The 27,019-nt window shown below is 32.5% G+C and overlaps 1 protein-coding gene across 2 annotated transcripts in view; it reads right to left on the reverse strand.

The window, feature by feature from the left end:
* Positions 1–9,664, reverse strand: part of LOC129920280 (GAS2-like protein pickled eggs) — a 202,542-nt gene extending 192,878 nt beyond the window's left edge. Inside the window, exon 1 of one of the 2 annotated variants that reach the window (XM_056001599.1) lies at positions 9,145–9,664. The gene's annotated coding sequence lies outside the window, so the exon portion shown is untranslated. Of the gene's footprint in view, positions 1–2,662; positions 2,995–9,144 lie in introns of those variants that run through there. The other variant, XM_056001600.1, reaches the window with a different exon arrangement.
* Positions 9,665–27,019: the final 17,355 nt, after the last annotated feature.

Here is a 27,019-nt window from a genome sequence, read left to right on the forward strand (position 1 = left end):
ATCCCTCTATGACCGATCTGCCACACGATCTGTGGCAGAATGAAACCCAATCATCAAAGTTGTTTTTTAAAAGTATTCACAATACATAAGAGTTACCATTGTTAAACTTCCTTCATAAACTACTACCTTTTCTATTATTTTTCTGAAAGAGCTTTCAGGATTAATGCTTTTTTCAAGCTTTTAGAACGAAAAAAAGCATATGTGTTGACGTGGTGTTGGGGTTGTTTTTTTTTTTATTTTGTGTATGTAGGAACACAGTTAATGTCAATATTTTAACACGCATTTCAACATTTTAACAGGAAAAATTTGTTTCGCATGCGTGGGGTTGGGCTGTGTCATAAATGAGTGAATTTTTGTTTGTTATTGTGGTTAAAAAAGAAAAATTAATTTTTTTTTATTCGTTTTTGTGAAATTTTTCCGCCAAGATGGTAACGCTAGTACCTTTTCGAAACATTTTTTCTGGATAGTACGGCATCGCTGTGTGAGCTTTTTGATGTGATAGACATATCCAGAAGGCGTGAAGCAGAGTGAGATGCAAATGTCCTATCTTCCCTGTACTGCCAATTTTTATCGGACAGAGTATAGGCTTGATAGAATTACTCAGTTGGTATTGCCATGTTCAAAGGAGAGATCCTGAGAACCCCGTCAAAAAGGCAATATCATACAAAGTTCCAACACGAAGTAAGAAGAAAGGTAGGCCTGAAAACTCCAGGTACAAGCAAATGCAAAAATTACAGCTTTATAATTGGAACAAAACAAAACCGGCAGGCTTGGCGTGGATTTCTTAGGTCGAACCGGCGGATCACTAGGGTGAGGCAAATATGTACCTGCGAGTTATAAACCCTTGCATCGAGGCCATAACAGCGCCTTGAAAAGGAAGAAGAAAGCGCGGGCAAAGTTTTGGTACTGTGGGAACGTCAACGAATTTCCTCATTCTCTAACAGGCAAAATCTTGATTTTATCATTCATTATGCCAAAACGAAGCTTGAACTCCGCATTCGTCAGTCTCAATGACTACCCAATCATGCATAGGAATCAGCGGTTTTAAGCTCTGAGAATATGCGAATCAGCTCCGGTCGACTTGGCTTGGCTTGGCCAACTGCTGTCTAGGTATCTCGTTAGCTGGAATAAGCTTGAGCTTCAAGCAATTCCTCCAACTCCAGTTTTTGATGCAAACTCACTGCTCTTTTCTTATTTTGGGTAGCATCGCCTTGGTTTGCTTTGCTACCCGTAGGGTTTATTTAGGATTTTGCATGGTCGAAGCAGAAGGGCTGGTACCACCTGCACTTCAAATTTGTGAAGACTGATCAGGAGCGCTAGTGCCTCCAACATTGTCTGAAGAACCTACGATGGTCTCTCGGATTGAGGCCAAATTTTCGTCCTCAAAATCGGATGATGTAACTTCTATCATGTATTTACTGTCCATTTGACAAAATAAATAAAAAATCTGCTCTAACAACCAGCATTCCCGTTTCAACGTTAATTAAATTAAAATCAATACAAAAATTAACCTTTCAAAAATTATATTTTTAGCACCAAAATAATGTTTGACATTTATTGGACAGCAACTTTAGATAATTACAATAAATTGAAAAAACTGACATTTTTAATATTTGTTTTCCACTTAACATTAAAACGATATTAGTATTTTAATATTAACAACATTTAAGACCATTTGCTGATAGCAAACTTAAATAGGTACCTACTTAAGTTGAACATAAACGCTTAAGTTCAACTTTTTCCTCTGCGTAAACAGGAAAATAAGTGGTTATACGGAACTTAAATGCTTTCATATACAATCAAAAAATACATCACTCTTTTTGATACTAACTAATTTTCATGTCGATGGTTGAAAGACTCTTACGTATAGACACATAGTACACTTAACTTTGCCCCAAATTAGCCTCTTTAAATTTATAATTTGTTTTCATTATACATCAAACTCATCGCCATAAGTATGACTACATACACCTAAATCCAATTATTTCTGGCGAACTATACCCTCATGTATGTATGTACTTTTGTGATGACCTGGTTAACACATACCCTCTTAAACAAATAGTTAGTCAACGAGGTCCTTAATATGATCCATACTGGTTATTTTCTGCCTCAGAATTATACTGCTATAACAATGGCAGAGCAATACGGAGGATACAGGCAAACAAAGGCCGAAAATTATTTGTAAAGTGACTCATATGGCTTTCAATGCTTGCACCATTAATCCACAAGGACATTTCCATGGCCAGCAAACCATCATTTTCATGCCAAAAAAAATCCAATTCATGAAAGTCGATGTCAAGGACCATGAAATAAAATCTCCAAAACAATTCCATCTGAACATTCTTCCAACTCATTAAAGAAAACCGAAAAACCTTCACCCGCGGCATGTTAGTGTTAGTATGTTTATGCTTCTGCTTCGATATTTCCATATACTATATAAAAAAATTCTCTTGGCTCAGGGCTTTGAGCCACCTTTGAAAGGCGTAGTACTTTAAACATGCATGCATAGCTCAGATATACTATTTCAGGTGCCTACGTAATACGAATTTGTTGGACGTGTGTGGATTCGTGCTGATGTGATAGTTGGCTACACTACAATATGAATCATTTTTCTAAAAAAATAATAAGTGGTGATATTCCTAAAACTGATTCCAGAACTTACCAGTTGGGCAGGAAGAGTTTTTTTTTTGTCGGCTTGACTATTATTGATATTTATGAAACCTTTTTGTAAGAGAGGGGAATTTTATGTTCAACATGAATTTTTCACACTTTTTTTCTTAGTTATAGGATATTCAAGATAATCTGACTTTAAGTTAACAATTTACTTCACGAAAACACTCACTCCGATATGTTTGATTTAATTTATTCATTCAAGTGCACACATTTTGAAACAAAACTAAAAATTTTATTAACTAAACTTTTGTCTATTTATCTAAAAGATATTGCTTTTCTTTGGAAAGAAAAACTAGTGAACTCATTCAATGGAAAAGCAACTCCCGTGTGCACTGAAAAATTAATTTTCTTTTATTTTCCACTTTAGTTGCCGTGTTCGTCCTTTTTTTTTCTATTTATTTGACAGGTTGTCGTCTAGCAGCGTTTGTCCTGTCAAAAAAATTCTGAAAATCTTGACTGCGCATAGTCCAAGAGAGCATAAGGAAGGCAGGTACATTATTCGTTTGTTAAGGGCTCTTTGCAGAGGGAAAGTGAAATTCCATAAAAGGAAGAGGGCACACATTCTTTTAAGGGGATGTTTTTGGAGTTATTTACAGATTTTCCTCATTTTAATTTTTTTTTTCTTTGTAATTGTGAATCCTTGCAGGCATGCAAAACATAAAAAGAGAAACATGTAAAAAAGTTTGTAGTTTAAAATTATTATAAAAATAATTGACAAGAATCTACTTTATAAGAGCCGTAGCAGGAGAAATGGTTGATTTCTATAAAAAAGCAGACAACATTATTATGGTTTACTTTCATATGTGTATACTCTCATGTATGTATGTATGTGCATATGCAGGTTTATTAGTGCTATAAAGTTTTGTATATAATTGCAGTTCTTTTGGAGCATAATTGGTTTAGTTTAGAATGAATCCTTAACTTGGCTTTAATATGAAGGGAGTTGTGTTGTAATTATGCCTCAAGTGAGCGAGAAGTATATTTACTTTAGCATGGAAAAGTTTTCAAGATTTCCTCTACCTACTTGTGTGGTGGAAATGTTAGTTACAGATAAAGTAGACAAGGAAGATGCTTTTCAATATAAATTAAAGGTGAATGAACAACGCTCTTGGTACTTTAGAATCTAGATAGGTAGAACTCAGAATGGACTAGTTCACTAGAATTTAATTTTATAAAAACCTTACCAATATGTGATTTTTCATAAAAGGCTAGTTTTGTATTGTTCCATTTTTGAGACCAACTAAAGGAGTTTTTAAGCCTACATTTCATCTTAGTTCGCGGTCTTATCGGAACAATGTATGATATTGCCTTTTGAGGGTTTTTCTCAGGGTCCATTTGAACATGGCAATACGAGCTGAGTCGGTCGTGTGCTAGTTTTTGGGATATGGAGTTCTTACTTCTTACTCAATTGCTGCTTATAAGTTCTCAGACATTTACCATTTAGAATTTGAAAGACTTATAAAGAACAATACCTACTATTTGTTTAAATTCGGCCAAAAACTCTCTCTTTTCATTTGTTATTTTTTAATTCTTTTTGAAGTATGAAATGAAAAAAAAAAACAGCTTAACAAATTTAGATCAGATAGATAAGATTATAGATCTTTTCGAATTACTCTTAAGTTGGATTTTTGAAGAATCCTTTTTTGGTCTTGATTATGTTCTCATTTTATTAAGCATGGCTGTGAGAACCATAGTGGCCCAATTGTCTTAGTGATTTTTTTTTAACCAAGAAAATCAGTTTTCTAGAGAAAAGTTACATAAATAGACCAGGGTCGATAATTTTTGAAACCAAAAAAAATCATAGTAGAATGAAACCCATTGGAAAAGGAGGTGAATATGATGAAAATTAAAGGAAAAATAAATTACGGGCGAGTCGAGTTCGGGAAGTGGGTGGGTTGAGTTTTTAATGGTAAAAAATGGTATATCTCGATTTCCGGCAAAACTACAAATCCTATTCAAAAAAGTTGTATGGCAAAGTTGTAGGTAATAAAAAGATCTACAACTTTTGTATCAACAATTTTTTCACATAACCTCAAAATTTATTTGAAAAATTCAAAAAACCGAGTTTTTGGTTTTTTATTTTTATCTTTTTCAAAAACAAAAATTTTTCTTCGAAATTTGGTGAAAATTTACCTTATTATGTCCCAAATACACTGTAATTCATTTGACTTAAAATATTAATTTCTTCACCTTATTTTGACCAAATACCCAAAAAAACACCCTAATTTTCAATCGAAAATTCACGTGTCAAAATATCAGCTTTTTTCAAAAAGTCGGTGGGCATTTTGTTTGTAAAATGTCTATTTTCTGATGGTGTAAAAAAAAATTTTACATTAGTATATTATAGAACATGTTTTAGTAAAATTCCAAAAATGAAAAAAGCTTGAATTCGAAAAAAAATTTTTATCATTGTTTACAATTTTGGCATATTTATTAAAATTTATTAAAATTTACACTTTAATTACTCAAAAAACGTAAGACTAATCAATGTTACATGAAATCTTACGTTTTTTGAGTAATTAAAGTGTAAATTTTAATAAATAGGCCAAAATTGTAAACAATGATAAAATTTTTTTTCGAATTCAAGCTTTTTTCATTTTTGGAATTTTACTAGAACATGTTCTATAATATACTAATGTAAAATTTTTTTTACACCATCAGAAAATAGACATTTTAAAGAACGAAATGCCCACCGACTTTTTGAAAAAAGCTGATATTTTGACACGTGAATTTTCGAGTGAAAATTAGGGTGTTTTTTTGTTATTAAGTCAAAATAAGGTGAACAAATTAATATTTTAAATCAAATAAATTACAGTGTATTTGGGACATAATAAGGTAAGTTTTCACCAAATTTCGAAGAAAAAATTTTTGTTTTTGAAAAAGATAAAAATAAGAAACCAAAAACTCGGTTTTTTTAATTTTTCACATAAATTTTGAGGTTATGTGAAAAAATTGTTGAGACAAAAGTTGTAGATCTTTTTATTACCTACAACTTTGCCATACAACTTTTTTGTATAGGATTTTTAGTTTTGCCGGAAATCGAGATATACCATTTTTTACCATTAAAAACTCAACCCACCAACTTCCCGAACTCGGCTCGCCCGTAATTTATTTTTCCTTTCAATCTTATCCTATTCCCCTCCTTTTAAAATGGGTTTCATCCTACTATGATTTTTTTGTACTTTTTAATGTTTTTGAAGGCATCGGCACTGGTCTAAAATGGAATAATGATATCTAAGTAAAATCTTTTCAAAATGGACATATGAAATAGGAATAATAACAAAAAACCCTTTTAAAAAAAATATAAACCATCTTTCTAGGACCAGGAGTTAAGTCAGGACATGCATGCATGTTTTAATAAAAGACGCTTGCTTTAATAAAGATTTCAGACAAAAATCTGTCATTGACTGAAGTAATTTAATTTCTAAAACTTTACTTTTTCTTTTTTTTTTAATCAAAATATTTAAACAAAAAAAAGACCATCAATAGGTTTTGTGCAATTTCCAAAGGCGAGAGTTCGGTATCTATGGGTAGGGTACTCACTGTCAGTTGCACTTAAACTTGAAGTAGGTTGATATTAAAATTAAAACTGAAGTGAACGAGAAGTGTATTTGATTAGACACCACTAATGAAAAATGTCTTTAAAGGTTTTCTCGATTTGGTATGAAAATGTTTGGTAACTGTTAAGCAAAAAGAAAAGAGAGTATTATAATTCATACTTCGTAAAGTGTAACGAAAACAACCTACACACTTCTTTTTTTGTAGGCGAACTTTTATGAGGTGATAGAAAACAGGGGAGATAAGCTTTTTAAAATAATAATTTTATTCATCATATTTAAAATAAGATATGCGTTTTAACGGTAAATTAATTTTTATTGATGCCGAAAAGGAAAATTTCATTAAGAGTTTTATTTGCTTCTTAGGTGGCATTGGATGGATTATTAAATATATATTCACAATGTAATAAAACTAAAGATGATAGTGAAGTTCACACCTTTTTGAAGTTGTAAAAATTGATAAGAATTACTTTAGTTTTATTTTCAACGTTTTGATCGAAGATTTAAAATTGATTTGGGAATAAAAGTAATAGAGTGAGTTCGGGTAATGTGGGGCACCTATTTGTCATCAGTATCCAATATCTTTAAAATAACACTTTTTTATTGATAGGGTTAATTATTTTTACATATCTATTGGCTAACCTTGGGACCGGGTCGTTATTCTATATTCCAAAATTCTGTATGACCAAAATTCTGTATCTGAATAAAAAATCCTGTATAAACATAGTTCTGTATTCCATTATTCTGATTTTCTATTATTCTGTATTTCAAAATTCTGTAAATCCAAAATTTTGTTTTCGAAATTCTGCAAATCCATTATTCTGCTTTTTTGGAATTCTGTATATTCCAAACCTATTCATTTTTATTTATCTTTCCTGTTGAACAATTTGTATTCAATTAACAAATTAAGTATAACAGTATTTACCTATATCCTAGATAAAACCTTATGTGAGGAAAAATTTAGGAATAAGAGTTTATGTTGTACATAAATATTTAAGTTTCGTTTCAGCAAATGGCCCTAAAAGAACTTACAAAAAAAAAAAAAAAAAGAGAAAAACAAAGAAAAATAACAAAACACAAAACACAAAATGATGAAATATTTGTATGAAGAATCTTGGCTAAATATTACTAGTAGGTACTCCAAAATTCTCTAAATGATAAAAGAAAAATTGTTTTGCTATTGAAAAAAAAGTGCACACTTTTTTTCATTATCAAAACAATTTTTCTTATATCATTGGGCAGGTTCAGAAACGTTAGGCACTAAATATTTAGGTAATTTCTCGGTCTCTGATTGGTCAGCTGTCAAAAAAAAATCTTTCCAATTTAGGTAATTTTATTGGAAAGCTAACTGGAAAATTTTCCCTAAAAATTTAGGAAAGTTTTTCTTGTCAACATGACAGCAGATTGTTTTTAATTAAAGAATTAATTTAGCAAAATTTAATTTATTTGTGTGAAAAACGAGTAAAAAGTGCATTATCGGTTATAATTAATATTATTTATTCATTAAAGTTAACTTAAATTTGGTGTCTTCCCCATGCGATCGGTAAAATACTTAAGTAAATTTCGAAATTTGACAAAAGCATCATATCCAAACTAATTTAGGCAATTTACTCAAATTTCCGTTCAGAAAATGACGTTGCCTAAATATCTAGCCCCTAATATTTCCTGAACGTGCCCATTTACAGAATTTTGGAATATATAATTTTTAAATCTAGAATTTTGTATTTACAGAATTTTAGAACACAGAATTTTGAATTTAAAGAATTTTTAAATACAGAATTTACAGCATTTAAACTTTAATTGTGTGTACATTTAAGAACTCTTTTCGAAAACAATAAATAAATAAAATTTGGTCTAGAAAAAAAAAATTCAAAATTGATTACTGACCATACAAATGGGTTAAGCAAGAAAATGTAAGTGTTGCCGTGGTATTTTAATATTGATTTTTCATTTTTTTTTTGTTTTTTTTTTTTTTTTTTAGAAAATTCCGCCTTTCGCCTTAAAAGGTGCAATATTATACATTAGGTATGTACAAGTACATATAATTCAAATAGAAATGTTAGGTCAAATAGTCAAAATTTTAAATCCGAAGAATATAAAAAATAAACTATTTAATGCACACATTTTGTATTGAATTTTTCTTTCGATACAGAAATTTGTTTATTTCTAATATAGGTAGATATACCTATTTTTTAAATTTGTAATAGAGCGCAAATGCAATAGAAAAAAATTTTTTTATAACCCTGGTTCAGAAGAGTTTATGTAATATGTATTTGAATTTTGAACTATTCTAAAAAAATTAATTTTTGGAATTTCTTAAAAAAATTCCAAAATTTTTCTAAATTCAGTTTTTTTTTCTCACAAACCTTCCATAAGATCTTTTTTTTTTTTCTTTCAGATTATTTCTATTATATGTACCTATGAGTTAAAAAAATAATCTAGATTATTCAAAACCTTAAGTTTTTTGAATGACTAATTCCTTTAGTTTTGCACACGAGTTTCTGATTTTGTTGAAGATAGAAGGTATCTATTACAACTGGGTATCTATTATGTACAAAATGTTATTAAAGAGTTAATGATATAGTGAAAACCTTTTAATGTTAAAAAAGTAGGTAATAAAAAAATTTAATTTTAATAACAAGACTATTTATTTAGCCACACGTAGGTACAGGTGCACTCAAGAAATTATTAACAGACAAAAAATTTAGCTAATTGGCATTCGATTCCGTATGCAATTTTGATGTAAGTAGTTTTCGAATTACGATGTAACTTGCATACCTACACAGAAAGAACGGATTTCATTTCAGCCTTTATTAGATTTTTAAAAATAATCAAGATTTCAAAAACTGATTGAGTTACAGCCTAGTGACCGAATTAAATTAAATAAAAAATAAATAGTCTTAACTATACCAACCTCGCAAAATTGTTGTGATTTTTGTAGATAATCCTGATTTCCAGTTAAAATTTTTTTTAGTTGCCAGATTCTCTAACAGTTTTTCATTCACAAAATTTAGAAATAAAGCAAAGCAAAACAAAACACAAGAACTTAAAACACAGTTCTTAATAATTTTAAACTGAAACTGCACTCGTTTAATTGATATGTATTTTCTTTTTCTCATTCAAAAAAAAAAAATTATTTACGGTACCTTCTTTGTTTACACGATAGGTAGGTAGTACTAATACAAATGATTGATTTAAAACTGATAGTAAGTATTGATATAGAAAAAAAAAACTGATAGTGCGTACTATGTAGGTACGATTTATTTATCACTCAACTGAAAACTAAGAAAAAATTATGACACAAAATTTTGTAGATAACGAATTAATGACACAATCGTTGATAAATGGTTATTTTTTTTTTATTTTTTGTTGAGGGAAATATAATATTTTAATTATATTGTTGAACAAAAAAAAAATGTATTAACGCACAAAAAGCCTCACATACAATTGAAATGAAAACTCACAAAATACTGAATCGGACTCCAGTTGGTTGCTGGTATTATAGAGTAGAATTGCCGTTGTTTGTTGTTTTTGTGTTGGTTATGCTAGTTGTAAAGACAAGTTCGATTAAAAGGGAAATTTTATAATTTGTTTGAGTAGGAGTTCGCATCCAACAAATAGTTTGTGGTTGATGTTGTGTTTTTGTTGGCTCTTGGGTTATAGAAGAGTATAGACAATTTGAAAGGCAAAGGGTGCAGTTGCATTCATAAACAAAAAATACCAAGACTGGAAACTTTCGTACTAGAGTTGGGCACTTTAATTCATTTGAGTGATCGATCACTTAAGTTCAAATCAGGGTTGAAAAATCGTCTTTGAGCATTGTATGGAAAGTGAAATAAAAAGTGTATCGAATTGTACTTTTTGAATCTTTCAAATTTTATTAAAGAACAATAATTCGAAAAATTTATTTTAAATGAACGAAAAACTTTAAGATAAACCTAAAACTAAATTAATTTTTTTTTTTTTTCAAAAAAATCGGAAAAACTTTTGAGGTTATTTTTGATTTTGTTCTTTGTTACTGTTATCCTATTTACAGTTTACAACTGCAAAACACTGATGTTTCATTATTATTATTGCAGGTGTATTGAACTTCAAAATATAGGCTTTAATCTTATCGTCAATGTCAATGGCTATGAAAATTGAGGTGAATTTTCAAAAAAAAAAATTAAAAAATCTAACCTGTGCCAATTTTTTTTTTTAATAAATCTCACATGTAAACAAAAAAGTAATGTCCTGAAAAGAAAATTTTATTTCTTTGAAGAAAATTAAATAGAGACTTTAAATTCACCCTTGACCGTTTAATGTTCTATTCAAATCAAACGTGTATTTGACTAATATTGCAGTTTTAACAATATCTTCTTAGAAGAACTGAAACGAAAAAATTGATCCAGAATACCTTTTACATTGATATAAGCGGAGGGACAAAACTGTATCGAATTTAGTAATAGTGTATTTGTGTACTTTAGCCAAGCCAAGTGTATCGAAAAAAGTACAATCGTATCGACTTTTGCAACCCAGGTTCAAATCACGCTGATGAACTAGTTCTGAACTAGTTCATTTTAGTTCAATTTATTTTAATCACTCCGGTTTTGTTAGAATTAAAAACAAAATTAGTTTGTAAACTGTATCCAAATTTATGTAAAATTGACGCATTCTACATAATTAAACAAATACAACCTAAAAATAACAGATATGTACATCTTTTATTTTCTATAAAAATTCTTAATTTCGTTCATATACTCTTGTTGAGCTTTCTGGTTCCTGACAAAAGTCTAGAAGAAGTACGTTTTGCTTTCATTAAATAGAAATCATAGTAATGCAAGGACCAAGATGCTACTTATTTTTTGTTCTTGCTCAGAAATAAGAGTAAGGGGTGCTTGAAGAAGAAACGCTGATACTGGCACAAGCGACCTTTTGTTTTACACCTAAATCTTGAGGTAGAGCAGAGGAACTGATTTCTCTCAACAAAGAATTGGATGCAATTTCATATGCACTTTGGTTTTTGCACGCCTTCTTTAAACGTCTGTCGGGTTAAAAGGGCGCTGTCGACGCATAAGACAAGGAGACAAGGACCAAATTTGAATATTCCCTATACAGATGGGACTTCCTTTCACCCAAAAAATATATTAAAAAAATGATAATGTAAGGTGGGCGCAAGCTATTTTGTAATGTCATATTACGACTGCTTTAGGTTGCTGTTTAGTTTGTTGAAACAAATCTTTTTCGCTATTCGCGAACTAAATTGAACTAAGTAAGTGAACTAAGTTCACCAAGATGAACTAGTTCATTGAACTAGTTCGTTCGCGAACTACACAAGCCTATTTCGTACGTCTTTCCCCCCGAAACCCTTTTGTGTACAGTGCTGTCTGTGAATATATGTATGTGAAAGCCACCACGTTGGTAAATGACGTTAACACGCACACATTTATAGATCCACGACATTCACCACACATTTGACACGAACACAACGATAGGTTCACGACATCATAAACAAAAAATACCAAGACTGGAAACTCGGCGGTCAACTGACGTTTGCCTAAAAGCTGCGAGGCATAAACAAAAAATACCAAGACTGGAAACTCGGCGGTCAACTGACGTTTGCCTACAAGCTGCGAGGTGTGGTGAATGTCGTGAACCTATCGTTGTGTTCGTGTTGGATGTGTGGTGAATGTCGTGAATCTATAAATGTGTGCGTGTTAACGTCATTTACCAACGTGGTGGCTTTCACTTATATTCACAGACAACACTGTACACAAAAGGGTTTTGGGGGGAAAGACGTACGAAAGTTTCCAGTCTTGGTATTTTTTGTTTGTGCTGCGAGGTGTGGTGAATGTCGTGAACCTACCCTTCAAGCAAGAAAACGGAGTTCAGAAAAGACACTCCGAACTCCGACAGCGAAAGACGGGGTTGCACTCACACACTTGCAACTTTTTGTATATGAACACAAAGTCGAAGGAGAAATCGTGGTGAAAAAACCAATACATATAAAATTGGATCCGCGGTGATTCTAATTTCCATACTAATTTGAGCCGCCTTCGGACCAGTTTCTGCCTCGAAGTCGGACTCAGCTCCGCCTGAGGCGGAGCGGATTCGGACCGAGGTCGGACCTGTTTGCTTGAAGGGTATCGTTGTGTTCGTGTCTAATGTGTGGTGAATGTCGTGAATCTATAAATGTGTGCGTGTTAACGTCATTTACCAACGTGGTGGCTTTCACATATATTCACAGACAGCACTGTACACAAAAGTGTTTCGGGGGGAAAGACGTTCGAAAGTTTCCAGTCTTGGTATTTTTTGTTTATGCACGACATTCACCACACCTCGCAGCTTGTAGGCAAACGTCAGTTGACCGCCGAGTTTTCAGTCTTGGTATTTTTTGTTTATGGTTGCATTCTTAAAATCGGATCCCAGGTTCCCGGTGTTAGTGCAGTGCATTGATGTTCATATATGAGCGACCCAGAATATAAAACACAGGCAAAAAAGGGCATTTTTAACTAAAAGTAGGAAGGTATTAATTACTTTTGTATAGCGATAAAAAAAATGGTGCAGGGAAATAATTCCACGGGAATCTGCTCCACATGGAAAGAAGAAAGAAGCAGTCCCGATCTTTGACCTTCCTTTGAAATTCGTATCACTATTCACTTTACTTATTTAAATCCTTTGTTTGTTTTTACCTTCAAAAAACACTAAAAAGTACCGAAAGTAATCATACTCAAATGGGCGGGGGGAGGAAAGAGGCGTGGGAATTTATTAAAAAGGTTTCTTTCAAGTCTCATAGTTCGCGTGATTTGAAGAAATATCTTACAAACAAAGCGGACAGATAATGATAACTTAACGATCAAAAAAATATCAACCCCTCTTGTAATAATTGGTTGAAAGAGAAGCGGAAAAAAATTTTCTCACATGAGAACGTACTCAATTCGCGCGAATTATTATTTTCACACCGCAAAATTGACTCTGCCGTGGTATAAATTTGTTCCCGCTTCGCGTTTGGTTTTTGAAATTTGAGTACATTCTCATGTGAGAATATTTTTTTCCGCTTCGCTTCTAATGTTGGCCTTATTTTACTTAACGTTATTTCATAGCATCATTATCAATGTAATTGCTTAGGTATATCCACAAGATGTAGTTACATTATTAAGAATCCCGCCAAAGCAACTTCAGTTGAAGGAAAAACTCTATAATCGTTTGTTTTGAAAAAGAATACAACGTCGTTTTATAAAAATAAAATATTTTGGTAAAACTAAACCTCCTATCTCCGTATACCTACATAAAGTATTGATTAATATGAATTCGAATGGTTCTTCAAATATTCAGAAATCAATAATTTTAACAAAGTTTTGGTGGGTAATAATTCCCCAACAAAAAAAATTGGTCTAATAAATTCCCTTCCACGGTGAGAATTTATTCCACTTCAAAAAGTGTAATAGATTCCCTCTTGAAGTGGAATAAATTCCCATGTGGAGCCGATTCCCGTTGAATTATTTCCCTGCACCAAAAAAATTGTTTGGCAGATGTGTAGAGAATTTTAAGGTGAACAATCTTTTCTCGGAATATTTTTCCATGATTTTGGGGTTGGGGTCAAAATTCTGTTTTTCAAAACTCTGCAAAAAAATAAAAAAAAGTTTGAAAAAGTTAGAAAGCGCGCGCTTTTTAACATTTTTCAAACTTTTTTTTAATTTTTTGCAGGGTAAGGTTTTTAATATTAAATATTTTCGAAAAATAATTGATAAATTAATCAAGCAAAGATGGACATTAAAAAAATATATAGGAAAATGAATATTTTGTATCATACAACATCGTTTTTAAAATAGGCTATTGATTATGTCGAAAAAAAACAGGGCAATAAGGAACTAAGACGTTCATGGGTTTTTATTGCAGGAATCGTTCAATGGGTTATAAGAGAAGATAAAACCGCGGAATGCTATTAAATAAGAGGGTGGAAATTGAAGATAGGGGTGCAAAAGCCCCCTTTTTGGTTTTTTCAATATATCTCGTAAACCTAGCAAAATTTTGATATATTGTACTCAAAACTTTTTGTAGGGAATTGAATTTGCTATTAATAATATTATTGAAAAAAAATTTTCCATACCAAAACAGTCTAAACAATCATAAAAAAAATATCAAAAAATTTGATTTTTTGATTTTTTTTGCTTTTTAGTGGTACATTTTTTTTGGGTTGAGATAGAAATAAACATTGCTCTAAAAAAAAAAGAAGAATAAATTTCCTTCAAAATGCTGTGCTCACTAAATTTTTTCATTGAAAATTAACCGAAGTATGACCATTTGAATCTATCTTTTTTCGCATTTTTAGTTTTACTCAAGTAAAACAGAAACATTTTGAGGGGAAAGTACGATAACTTAAGAACCGAGAATGGATAGTGAGATTTTGTAGAGGGGTTAAATACAATCATTGTTGACTATGGGCGGGTGGGTGTGTCTCCCCCCGTTTTTAGCGGGAGGGGAAATTTTCTAAAAAAGAAATTCCTAAAATAAAAAAAAATATTAAAAAACAAAGGCATCACTTACAGTTATGATTGATACTTTTTTCAAAAGCTAAGATTATACACTTAATAATAATTTTAAAATGAAGTTTTTTTAATCAATTGTTTTTTGGGAATAAACGGGTGAGTCAGATAAAGAAAGTAGTTTTTCTATTTTTCAATTTTATCAAAAAGTAGAAGGCATAGGAACATATGATTTTCATGATTTGATAAGAAATCAATTAAGGCAGTTTACTTCGTCAATCATTTTATAAAATATTTGCCACAGTTCAACAAAAAACCTTTGGGATAGTACTAATGAATATATTAACGCATGTATTTTTCTTTAGCAAGTACATTTTATGCTATAAAAAAAAACGGAATTGGCAGAATTTTTTTGTACAAATATATGCCGGTAGAATTTAGAAAAGCAGAATTTTAAAAACCACAATTGAAAGAAAGACAGAATAGAAAAAAAGCCAAATTTTGAAAAACAATTTTCGTTATAAAAGCAGAATTTTGAAGTCAGAATTTTTATCCGCTCACATAATTTTGATAAAAAGTACTCAAAACTTAAAAATTTTCTGATTTTCGTTGTTTTTTACTTTCTTGGCCTTGTAATCAAGAATATCGAACAAGTGTTCCATAAAACTTCTTCATTGATTCCAGTTATTCGAGCAGTTGCGTCTTCAAAAATAATCTCCTTGCAGTATTTCTATCATTTGTATTGCCCTTAAAATTACGAAAACACTAAAGTGTTTTCAAAATCATCCGATTTTGGCGGCGGCAGCAACCCTTAAAAACTTACTCTTAGCTTACTTAGGGTAAAATATCATCGAGTATTAGGTGAAAGAGAAAATAATAAAAGTACATACCAAAAAAATCAAGAAAAAACATCAAAAAATAAGTTTTAGGTAAACAAAACCAAAAAAAATTAAATTTGTGCTATGTTTCTATGAAAAAATTCGTTTCGCTTCAGCTGTGTACTAGGCTTAAGCCTATTTTATATTATTTTTGTTTCGGCTGTATATTTTGCAAAAAAAGCATAACAGGATTGTCATAAAAATCTATCAATCCATAATAAGGTTGTATTTTATAAATAATAAAATGTGTCTGGAGTTTATTCTGAGGATATTCAACTTGAAACCTGTGTTTTTTTTTTCAATTTTTCACAGTTCTGATAATCATAAGTGCATGTGGACACTTTATTGAAAAAAAAGGTATCATGAACGTATAAACGTACAAGCTAATACAAATTATAGTTCTGACCAGAGATACCCAAAGGAGATGGGAAACTTTCGTACGTTTTACCCCCCAAAACCCATTTGTTTATTTCGTGTTGTTGTAATCTCTCTTGTATTCGTGAATAAATGTGGAAAACACACATAGTGTAGCCACGGTGTTTTTACGCACATCTAAGCAAAAATGTACGATTTTTCACGCATACTTAGGGTTGCCATGCGTCCGGATTTTCCCGGACATGTACTCTTTTTTGGCTGTGTGGGGGACGTCCGGGATAGTTTCTATCAATTGTCCGGGATTGTACTCTTTTGAAGCCTTTAAAAATCTCACTTTTTGTATGCTACTCTTAATTCATTCCATATTCAAAAAACGAATCGAGTTCATTAAAAGCGAGGCGTTTTTATTTTGGTCTATTATCTGGTCAATTCTCTTTTGTGTTCTGTTCCAATATAATCAAACTGGTTACTGAATTCTCTGACCAACAAAAATTTATTTTAATAGTTTATTTAAATTTTATAATTTATTACAGTAGATACCTTATTGTAAGACTCAAGGTGCAAAATTTTAAACGATTAAGAAAAATATAAGGCCGCTTAAGTAAGTTTGCTAAGTCAAAGAGACCATTTCTTAACTTAAATAGTAACTTACTAAAAATTCTATTAGCATTTAACTAAGGGCCAATTTTTCAATAGTCAGTTAAACAGTCATTTAGTACTTATTCCTAAGGATAGAGAAAAAATCAATTTTTCAACAAGCAGATAGGGTAGAGTTGCCTATTTGCAGCCGTCTCCAGTTATCGGCCACCTTTCGGAAAATCGTTAAAACTAGTGATTTCAAAGGGGTTTATTCCAAATTTTCACTCGTATGCTTTTCTAACATATAAGAGAACAGCATAAGAGCAAAATTTTGGAATAAACCCTACGAAATCCCTAATTATAACGAGTAAGTAAGTAAGTAATTCATTTATTGATTTCATAAAGTAATTACATGATTATTATAAAAATGAATTATAAGCTATGGCATTGTCGTCAGCTCAGTTGGCAATAATATTTTAACAATTTTTTGGTTTAATAAGTTTGCATTACAATTTTGTTTTAATCAAATTCAGTTATCAATAACATTCTATATTTATATGCACTCTTTAAGAATAAATAAAGATTTTTCCAGTTCGGGCCATTTAGCAAATCCACTGTTTCTTGCACCGTTAAATATTTAGCTCCTAAATATTGTTTTCTTTGTACTGCATAAATTGGGCACACTCCAATAAAGTGAAAGCAGTCCTCTTTGGATTTTAGGTTACACAATGTGCAAAACCGATCAAAACTTCCATTATATGGTGCACCGTTTAGCCCAAGGACCTCGCATCTAGTTTTAAATATTAGGGAGATTTGTTGGTAACTATGCAAATCACAAAAATAGTTATCAGCTTCTAGATTATAGTTGAGTTTCGAGTACAAGAATCTGCTATCCGACTGCTGGGCTTCCGCTACAAGCAACGCTCTCTGATTATCTTCAAACTTTTGTATTGTACGATACAACCGATCTTTTAGTGTTATTCTATCGCCGGGAATTATGTTGGTATTTTCTCCATAGACTTCGCCAAGATTTCGCCATTTCTCCATCCACCAATCTTTATTTCGGATTTCATACTGCAGCATTTTCCGTACAAGTCGTGATTCGGGGAGGTCGAGCACTTTTAGAATATAGTCGGCTTGTGTTTTAAGAGTAGTAGTAAAAATTTTGGGTAAACCTGTTTCTAAATAAATAGCATAATTTGGAGTTTTTATTGGTAGGTTGAACAATTTTTTGATGAAACTTCTTTGCAGCTTTTCCATTTCTTCAAATTCATCAGTTCCCCATACTTCTGCAGCGTAACACAATGTCGATTTAATGACTGAATCAAAGATTTTGTACTTTGTCGACAGACTAACGTGTTCATTGAACAAAACATTTTTCCATGTAGCGTTTATGAGTTTCTGGCAAGTTTTAGTTTTTTCTTCAAAATGTGTTTTGAAATCAAGTGTTGTATTAAGCTTTACTCCCAAATATGTATATTCTCTCACAACATCAAGACGGTTAGTTCCCAAGAACCAATTATAGCTTTGTGTTGAGCTACCCCGATTATTTCTTGAGAAAACCATTACCTTCGATTTATCTGTGTTAATGATAAGTCCCCACTTCTCACAGAATGAAACCAGGCGGTTTAACATCAGTTGTAGATTTTGTGGAGTTTCAGACAAAACTACCAAATCATCGGCGTACAAAAGAACATTAACGATGGTGCCCAGTGCCGGATTAGCCTCAAGGCAAACTAGGCAGCTGCCTAGGGGCCCCACTTCAGCTAGGGGCCCCTCGCCCCGACTACGAACAAACAATATTTCTTGGAGTTGTACCTTCAATAAAAAACAGCATTACATTTGTATTTGTAAAAATAAGAAAAAAGAAGAATAAAAAAACGTTTGCAAATCATTAAACATTAGCCCCGTTCCATTGGAGGTGGTAGTTTACTCATGAGTTGATCTAGTACTATAATTACCACATGATCGTCTACTTCTACCACTGATCTTCTATTTTTTTTTTTTTTTTTTTATAATGAGCGCGCACTAAAGGGGTTTTGGGTACCCTTAATATACATGTGTTTATAATGAATTATGACTCCCATCCCATCCTGAAGGGCCCAACCCAGCGATGCCAGATTGAGGGATTTTTTCCTGTTTTTTTTTCGGTATTTTTGATTATGGAAAAATGGAAAATCAACCCAGAACAGTCAGCCCAAAATATATCACGTTTAAATACCAAGACAAATACTGGTCTATTCGAATATTATTCCAACGACATCGAACCAGAGTTTAGTAACGAGATGGTGCCATTAAAGCTCTTCATGTTGCAATCAGATAATATGTCAGAAAAATCTGAGATTGTGCATGCAGAGAAGTTAGAAGTTAATATAGGCACCGTTACAAATTTATTCATAATGAATTACCCCAAATAAAAACATAACTTCGAAAACAGCCAAAATGACGTTTTTTGGCATTTTCTAACGGTAATATTTCAAAAACGGATGCCAATAAAACAATTTTGACTTCAGATTCGAGTTCAACACATCCAACACTACTAGGAAAGTATATTTTGGTTCTTGTGGCAAAAACCTTGTTGACCAGTGATATCAATTAAAAAAAAAACTAAACCACCCACACGCGTTTTGAACGCGTTTCAAACGCGTTTAGGACGCGTTTTGGATGCGTTTTGGACGCGTTTCGAACGCGTTTCAGATGTGTTTTCCCAGCAAACGCAGAACTACAGAAAAAACCGGTGAAATTTGTACGTAAAAGAAGTACTTCTTTTCCACTGAAAAAAGATAGGAGCTCGGGAAAAAAATCAGTTGTATACTTTCTGTATATAAGAATACGTGAAGCAGCTATCTCTTTCTTGCATGCAAGATGAAATAAATTTCCCCTCCATTAATAGTACAGACAAATGTACTTCAAAAGTGCATCAGCGAAGCACTTCTGGAAGTGGTCCTGATGTACATTTTCCAGTACTTTTTTACCTACAGAAAAAGCACTGAAACTTGTACTTTTAAAGTACTTATTTGAAGCACTTTCATGGGTTTATATCCGTACTGCTAAAATCCATATTTTAATTTCATCTGAAAAAAAAAAAATCTTCAAAACAAACAAACAATTCTTTTAAACTATTATTTAATATTTTATTGGAAAAACACAAAATAGTTTTTTTTTTTTTTGAAAACAATATACACTTAAAAAAAAGATCCTTGGGCACGCGACTGTGGCCTGGCCAGTTGAAAAAAATGAAAAAGAGAAAAATACTCTGCGTCTGCAGTCTGCACTTTGGTGGTAGTTTTTGTATCTTGTTTTGATTTTTTTTTCTAAATGCTCAAGGCTGAAGCTGCTGTAAACTCAGTCAATGATGTCTGGAATTGATCGCCACTAAAAGACAGAAAAATCAACAACTTTATAATTTATCAATTTTATAATCAGCATACCTTTATTTTCCAAATCAATTGGTGGTTGTTTTTGTATCATTTTTGTATTACTTTTTTTTCTAAATGCACAAGGCTGAGGCTGTGCATTTTGATGGTGGAAATAAATTTTTGTGGCGTGCCTGACGAATTTGTGTGGTAGATATTGTTTAGAGAAAATAGTTTTCACAAATAACAAATAGCGTTTCGGACGCGTTTCAGATGCGTTTCAGACGCGTTTCGGACGCGTTTCAGACTAGTGATGGATAGTTCCGGAGCCAAATAGTTCCTGGAACTAGTTCCTCACTAGGAACTAGTTCCACTAGTTCCCCAAAATTAATTTAAACAGTTCCATCGTTCAGACACAGCCACACACAAAAGAAAGAAAGAAGAAGAGGAACAAGAAACAAAACGAATGCGAATATATCTCTGTCTCTGTTTGAAATACACAATACACACACGCATGTCATAGAATTCTCATCCAAAGCCAACACACATGGATGCGAATGAGTTGAGCGCCAAAAATTGACAAACCAAAACCACAACTACTTTCTTATGAATCATGCTCACGGACATGGAACTACATTAATACATAGTTCCAGTTCCAGGATCAGGAAAAAATATTCAAATTCATACTATTTCTTATTTTGATGCATTTTATTGAAAAAAAAAACTTAAATTCTAGATAGTTCCGCGGAACTAGTTCCAGGAACTAGTAGGTAGATTAAGTTTGTGTCAACCGACATACGTTTTTCTGGCCGCTTTAAAAGGTAGATTAAGTTTGTTTCAACTGACATAAGTTTTTCTGGCCGCTTTAAACGGCCATCAGGAAAAAATATTCAATATCATACTATTTCTTTTTTTGATGCATTTTCCTGAAAAAAAACTAAAATTCTAGATAGTTCCGCGGAACTAGTTCCAGGAACTTGTTCCGACCGAAAAAAGAACCGTTCCATGTTCGTTCCGGCTTTGGAACTGTTTTGCGGATCTCTGTTTTGTGTAATTTGCCTTGTCTATAATAATAATAAAATCAAAATTGAAACTTTTTCGTATGATTTCTCTTTCCAGTTTTATAATGAAACCGTAATGCCGACTTATAACGAGTCGATTTTCGCAGTGCGGCGAAGCTTTTTGGCGTCAGTCGAGTCGTGTGAACGTAAGCCGCACGCGACTAAAGTGACAATCCCCATACTAGAGTCCTAGTCGACTTAAGCCGTGAGACATATCATATGGTTAAAATCGACTCGTGAAAAGTCGGGATAGGTATACCTACTTATACCTTTTGAATCTAATATATTTTCTAATAACTTATCGTTAATAAAAATTATCTGTGAACCATCAAGTTGCTTAGATTTTTTTGTTGAGATAGCACTACAATATTTATTATAGTTATTTCAAAACTTTTAGTTTACATTTATAAAATGACATGATAGGACACCAGATTATATCCGATTAGTCTCTAGTAAGTTACCTGCACAAATTTCTAACCTAACTTAAAAATAGCTTATGATATTGAAAAAGCATAGGAAAAGGGCCCAAGAATTATTTTGCCTAGAGGCCCATGACATGGTTAATCCGGCACTGATGGTGCCTGCAATTCTGATTCCACCAGGTAGTTCGGTCACAACATCGTTTATAAAAAGTGCAAATAACAATGCACTAAGTGGGCATCCCTGCTTCACACCACTATCTGTTTCAAACCAATCCGATATATTGTTTCCATCCCAAACAGCAGCATTAGTTCCACAATACATTTCTTTGATGATCTGAATGAATTTGGTAGAGAGTCCGATTTGCGATAACTTGTACAAAAGCGCGTTTCTATTAATGAGATCGAAAGCCGCCTTAAAATCTACAAAAATTGCGTACACCTTTTTGTTTCTCGCTTGAAAACCTTTCACTATTGCAGTTAGACTAAAAATGTGGTCGATAGTCGAGTAGTTTTTTCTAAATCCTGCCTGTAGCTCGGTCATGGTGTTGTTTTCATCAATCCATTTTTCAAGTCTAGCGACTAGAATTCCACAAAAGAGTTTGCCAATTGTGTTCATAAACGATATGCCACGGTAGTTTTCGGCTTTATCTAAAGCTCCTTTTTTGTGTATGGGGAAAATTACTGAGTTTTTAAAAGATTTTGGTACAATAGAGTTCGAAAAAATGTTGTCATACAGTTTTTTGTGGTGCATGAGAAATACTGGTGTAGCATTTTTAAAAAATTCGTACGGGATACCATCTTCTCCCGGTGCCTTTCCATTTTTTGATTTTCTCAAAACATTTTCAATTTCCACCAAAGAGATTTCACAATCCAGAATATCATCGACGACAAGAGGTTCGGCAGTTAAAAAGGTTATGTTTCTCTGATCACGAAGTAGAGTTTGAAAGTACAGTGATAGATGTGCTGCAGAAACGCCTGTACCTATTTTAAATTTAGAACCATTTATCTCTTTTGTTGCTTTCCAGAATTCTTTTGAGTTTTTAATATTTGCAAGTTGAATAGCTTTGTTGTTTTCCCAGTTGATTTTCTTCACACGACACATATTTTTGTAATAGGTGTTTGCCTCAGCGTACCATTTCTTTAAAACTTCGGAATCTGTTTCTCTCCATGCGTGTAATAGAGCAAAGGATTTCTTACGGAACTTCGAGCATTCGGAGTCAAACCACTTTTGCTTGTAAAATTTTTCTGCAGTTGCCATTTTAATTGAAGAAGAACTTCTAATGCATGATATTACTTGCGACGAGTATTCTTCTACCGACTCTGTGTTCAACACCGTATTTGAAAAAAAGTTGTCTATAGCTTGATGGTATATGTTTATTTTTTGTATTTTCCAGTTCATTCTTGGGAGCAAATTAAGTGTTTTTTCGTTTCTTATAACATTATTAGTCCATTCAATAACTATAGGTAAATGATCGGAATAAGTTTTTGTTTGAACTTCAAACTTGGTTATAAGATCTACCCAGTCGTTATTGACTGCACAATAGTCTATCACAGATTTGCCTTGACCTCCAATGAAAGTATAATGACCTTCTCGATCCCCTTCGGTACAACCATTTAGAATACATAAATCGTAGATTTGAAGAATATCAAGAAGTTTTGTTCCATTTTGATTGTAGACGGTATCTTTGGATGTGCGGTTGTTATAAATATTGGTAGGGTTTGTTTCTTGTAAGACAGTAGTTGTCGTCTGCATATTTCCTATCCTTGCGTTTAAATCTCCAATTACCATTACGTTTTTACTCGATAAGTGAAATAGTACATTATTTAATTCTTCAGCATCTTCGATCCAATTATTACAGTTGATATAAAAAGGTACTATAAACATATTATTCTGTAGTAAATGTTTAACGACAGTATATCCACATATGTCGACAAAGTCGTATGTATTTAAGAGTGAAGTTCGGATCCCAAAAAGATTTCCGCCGCTTGCCCGGCCTTTCTTAGCTGTACGTGTTGCTGCTACCCAATGTAATTTATATTGACTAAAGTAGTTTGTAAATTTAATTATATTTTCCTGTGTTATATGTGTCTCGAATAAAAAAAAGATTTGAAAATTTTGTACATATTTAAAAAAATCTACATATAATAATTTATTATTTAAACCTGATATATTATAAGATAAAATATTTTGTAAACTAATAATACTTGAGCTGACGGTTTTTTCATATCAATGTTGAATACTACTAATTCTACTACTTTCTGCTCCGTTCGAAGAAGTTGCCATCCCTGATGTTATTTCGCTACTTGCTTGTTGGCTGTTTGACATCAACGTCAGTTTGACAGCTTCGAAATTCATTATAACGATTATCCGAAAGGTGGCCGGAAACTGGAGACGGCCGAAAATAGGCAACTCTACCCTATAGCTTATTCCTTACAATAAAACTATCTGCTTCTTTCAGAGACGAATAAAAATTATTCTAAGGAATAATCTCAACAAAAATATTGTGTCAGTTGTCAAAGCTGTTTTGAAAGAATTTTGAAAAAAATACAGTGGAACACAAGAAAACAAAAACAATCATGAATAAAATTTAAAATTTTAAGCAATTGGATTTTAATGGAATTTAAAATTTTTTTTTACTGTAACTATGAACATTCTTTTGTAATATTAGCTAAAATTTGTACTTTTATTTTTTTTTTTTGTGAAAAAAATAAGAAAAAAATGCTATGGGAACAAGGGTTAAAAATGTGATTTTTAGTTAAATTTTGAAAAGATTGTTCCGCTTTTTTTTGTTTTTATAAAACTATGCATTCCTTTTGTCCTAGATTTGTACTCTTTTTTGTGTCCTTATTTGTCCGGGAAAGTCCGGGATTTTACATCTCGATTACTAGTTTCGTCAAAATATATCTGGCAACCCTACGCATACTTAGCCAAAAATGTCTATTTTTTCACGCATACTTATCCAAAAATGTCTAAAGCAGCTTGTAAGCAAACCCGTATGACGTCAGAAGTTTCTCATCTCTTTTGGGTATCTCTGGTTCTGACTTTAGTACTTACGCGACTTAAATCAAAATATCCCATAACACAACAAAAATGTTGCTTATCGCCTCAAACGTGTTTTATGCACTGAGTATTTCAAACACCAAACATGTTCCGTTTGTTTTCGATTCTCATTTCCCAAATCCCAATACCCAATGTCTTGTATTTTTCTATTGGTTTAGTCAGTAGTCACCATAACTCAACTCATCTCAAAATCAATAGTGATTTCCAACAGCTGACCGATGTCGATAGATTTCCAATTTCACTTTAAAAACAACTCTCATAGTTCCATTGCTTTAAGACTTTTTATAACAAAACTGTAGAAATTCCCAACAAGGACACCAACAACTTTAGAAAAGCTATTATTAGATTACCATTTTCGGAGCAAAACATTTACCCTGACATTACCGACACTTGATTTCTCATTTCCCCATAATTGTCATCAAGGCGCCTTAGATCTTAGGCCGCTGAGCTCACGATTATTAACCGATCGATCGGTAGTTCCTTCAATGTTCAATCAAATACGATCTGTTCCGATCAGATCCGATCGGAGTGCACAATTAAATACTCATATTTGTGTATTTGGAATTATTACTCACGCTACGGCTGCTGGCACGATGTCGAGATTTGTGTTAATTAGTCAGCCAGTGCAGCTTCGAGAGCTCTATCTGCGATCTCAAGTTCAGTTAAATATTTCTATGTTTGCAATGAAATTTGCGATGGAGAAATACATGAGTTACCGTCAACAGCAACATTATTGGCGGCTTGGCCAGCCATCGCAAGTCTCAACTCGCAACAACAAAGGTGAAACCAGTTTCTTGGTTGAAGTTAGTTGGTTTGATCATATTCATTCAGTGCTGTTGACTTGCTGGCCAAATGAGGCATTTGATTGCAATTATTAGTTTATGAGGTGCCTGGTAAATCACCTCTTCGGAGATCAGAGATGATTAAGTTGAGTGTCGACGTTGTATCTTTTCCATACAAGGAAGTTAGGGCGAAAGCCAGCGAATTAGGAAAAAAAAAAACAAACGCATTTGCGTGGGAAACTGGTGGCTTTAAGTTTGAAAGGAAAAGTAAAACATATTTTTGTACAGTACATAAATGTTGATTGTAAACAAAAAGAAGCTGCACTTTTAATAATTTTTTGTTAAAATAGCCCAGGTCAGGCAGTAGGTATATCCAAATTACAAGTTAAGAACAGGGCCGTCTTTAACTATCCTGGGGCCCTTGGGCACACAAGAATTTGGGGCCCTTTTTGAAAGTAAAATAAGTACAATAGTTGGCTAAAAGGCAATGGTTGGTTAAAAAGGGGTGCCAATATATCGTTCCATATACAACGGCGTATACAGGGGGGGGGTCACGGGGTCATGACCCCCCCCAAGAACTCAAAACTTAAACAAGAAATTGTTGTGTTCTACTAAATTCTTTTGAGTACGATGATTTTCAAAATGTCGAAGTTTTAGAACAAGAAGGAAAATGAAAAGTCAAAAAATTTGTTGGTATTCAACCAAATATTTTTGCCATATCTGGGGATGTGGTCATATTTTTAGCGAACGCTATGCTGGATTAGGATTATTTTGATTCGTTCGATAATATAAGGCATTGATAGGCTACAAGTTAAGCTGTGCTGTAGAGCTTTGTATGGATTTAAAATCCAAATAATTTTTTTAATTTTGACTAAACCGAGAATAGATAAGAATATAGGCAACCTCTTCTAAAGGCAAATTAAATATTTAAGCAAGCTTAGGTCACTTAAAATAATCTCGAAAATCGATTTAAGAAAAACTAATAAATATAACTGAATATGTTTTATATTTTAAACCGCTGATAAACACCTGAAAGCTGATTAAATCAGAGCCGAATATTATGAAATCCTTCGTAAGTGATCTAAAGCATTTCTTTAATTAGTAATGCCGTTTGAAATTTCGAAAAAATATCTAAACTATACTCTGTCCGATAAATATTGGCAGTACAGGCCTTATGGGAGAGCTTTTTCAAAAACAATGGGACCTAACGATTGCTAAAAAGCAATTTACGAAAAATATGCCCCTGAAACACACAAGAACACCACAGACGTGCCATGGCATTGTTGTTGTTATTTCTTTATTAAGCGAAGTACACCCTCCTATGACCGATCTGCCTCACGATCTGTGGCAGAATGAAACTCAATCATAAAAGCTGTTTATTAAAAGTATTCACAATACATAAGAGTTACCATTGGTAAACTTCCTTCATAAACTACTCCTTTTTCTATTATTTTTCTGAAAGAGCTTTCAGGATTAATGCTTTTTTCAAGCTTTTTGAACGAAAAAAAGCATATGTGTTGTCGGGGTGTTGGTGGCTATTTGATTTTTATTTTGTGTATGTAGGTTAATGTCAACATTTTAACATGCATTTTAAGATTTCAACAGGCAAAATTTTGTACCCGCATGCGTGGGGTCGGCCTGCGTCTTAAATGAGTGAATTTTTTATTTGTTATTTTGGTGTTAAACGAAAAATTTATTTTTTTTTTTCGTTTTTGTGAAATTTTACTGACAAAATGGTAACGCTGGTACCTTTTCGAAACATTTTTTTTTTGATAATACGGCATCGCTAAGTGAGCTTTTTTATGTGATA

The sequence above is a fragment of the Episyrphus balteatus genome, chromosome 4 (genome assembly GCF_945859705.1).
Source record: "Episyrphus balteatus chromosome 4, idEpiBalt1.1, whole genome shotgun sequence".
Classification (NCBI taxonomy): domain Eukaryota; kingdom Metazoa; phylum Arthropoda; class Insecta; order Diptera; family Syrphidae; genus Episyrphus; species Episyrphus balteatus.